Below are 1,719 nucleotides of genomic sequence, written 5' to 3'. Positions count from 1 at the left end.
TAGCTTCTGCTCTTTAATTCATGCAATTTAAGATTCCGCCATTTCAATTTCTTGTCATTTACGTTTCCCGCCAATTTTACATTCCGCAATTCTCATCTAAATCTTGATTCCGCTCAACTAGAACACACTTCTAATCCGAATTGCTCACTCAACCAATCCTTGTGGGATTCGACCTCACTCTATTGTGAGTTTTTACTTGACGATAACCGGTGCACTTGCCGGAAGGAATTTTGCCGATCGTGCAATTTCCTAAATCGTAGCATAACAAGTTTATGCGCATCAAGTTTATGGCGCCGTTGCCGGGGATTGGTTTTCGATTGACAATTCTCAAATTGGAAGTTAACTAGATTGAGCATTTTTTTTTGTTTTGATTAATTCAGTACACGTTACTTGTTGAATTTCAATTTCTGCACTCTGTTACATGCTTTCTTTCTTTATGCCTTTAAATTCAAGCAACTAACTCACTGACTCACTAACTGTTTGAATTAATTCCTCAACTGCTCTAACCATACTCTTCCATTAACCAAGAGTAGTTCACTTGTTTGTTGCCTGTGCTGTGTTCTTGTATGACAGGTAGGAGAGGAGAGACATCAACTCCTCCATATACCGAACCAGAGAGGACCCTTCATAGACTGAGAAGGGAAGCAAGAGGGAAGAGAGTACTGGGAGAAGAGGAATCTGAAGGAGAATCTGAGGACAATTTTGAGGAAGCTTTGGATCTCAACATGGATAGAGAAGTTCACAACCATGAGAGAGCTGATGAAAACAATGCCATTCCTGAGAGGAGGGTTCTTAGTTCATACATAAACCCAACCTCTGGGAATTGTGGTAGCAGCATCCAGAAACCACCCATTCAGGCCAACAATTTTGAGCTCAAACCACAGCTAATATCACTTGTGGAGAATCATTGTTCATTTGGTGGAAGTGCTAATGAAGACCCAAACCAACATCTCACAAAATTCCTGAGAATTTGCGACACTGTGAAGTCCAATGGAGTCCAGGAAGATGCATATAAACTGCTTTTGTTCCCATTTTCACTTAGGGACAAGGCAGCTAAGTGGCTGGAATCATTCCCAAGGGGGAGCCTAACAACCTGGGATGAGGTGGAAAGCAAGTTTCTGGCACGTTTCTACCCCCCACAAAAGGTCAATAGGCTTCGATCTGAGGTTCAGACGTTTAGACAACAAGATGGTGAAACTCTCTACGAGGCATGGGAGAGATTCAAGGATTTGACAAGGAAATGCCCACCAGACATGTTCCATGACTGGGTGCAATTGCATATTTTCTATGATGGACTGTCTTATGAATCAAGGAAGGCTGTAGACCATTCATCAGGAGGTTCATTGAACAGGAAAAAGACTGTGGAAGAAGCCATTGAAGTGATTGAGACAGTGGCTGAGAATGAGTACTACTATGCATCAGAGAGACACAACACTAAGGGAGTCATGGAGCTGAACCATGTTGATACAATTCTAGCCCAAAACAAGGTGTTTGCCAAGCAACTAGCAGAGCTCACCAGGAAATTAGAAACAAAACAAGTGGCTGCAATACACACACAAGAGCAAGAGGAAGAAAGCACTGAAGGAGGTGATTGGGAAGAGGCCAATTATGTAGGAAATCAACAAAGGCAACCATATGATCCACATTCCAACACTTACAACCCAGGCTGGAAAAACCACCCAAACTTTGGGTGGGGAAACCAGCAAAACCAACATAACA

The 1,719-nt window shown here is 42.4% G+C and overlaps 1 non-coding gene across 1 annotated transcript; it reads right to left on the bottom strand.

The window, feature by feature from the left end:
• Window positions 1-1,151: 1,151 nt before the first annotated feature.
• LOC148548046 (small nucleolar RNA R71) lies at window positions 1,152-1,255 on the bottom strand. The gene has a single exon (XR_015898775.1). It is a non-coding gene; the product is annotated as a small nucleolar RNA R71 (small nucleolar RNA).
• Between the last annotated feature and the right edge of the window lie 464 nt (window positions 1,256-1,719).

Source organism: Arachis ipaensis, chromosome B8 (genome assembly GCF_059453495.1).
Source record: "Arachis ipaensis isolate K30076 ecotype BB chromosome B8, ASM5945349v1, whole genome shotgun sequence".
In the NCBI taxonomy this organism is placed as follows: domain Eukaryota; kingdom Viridiplantae; phylum Streptophyta; class Magnoliopsida; order Fabales; family Fabaceae; genus Arachis; species Arachis ipaensis.
This window is presented reverse-complemented; position numbering and strand designations above follow the sequence as displayed.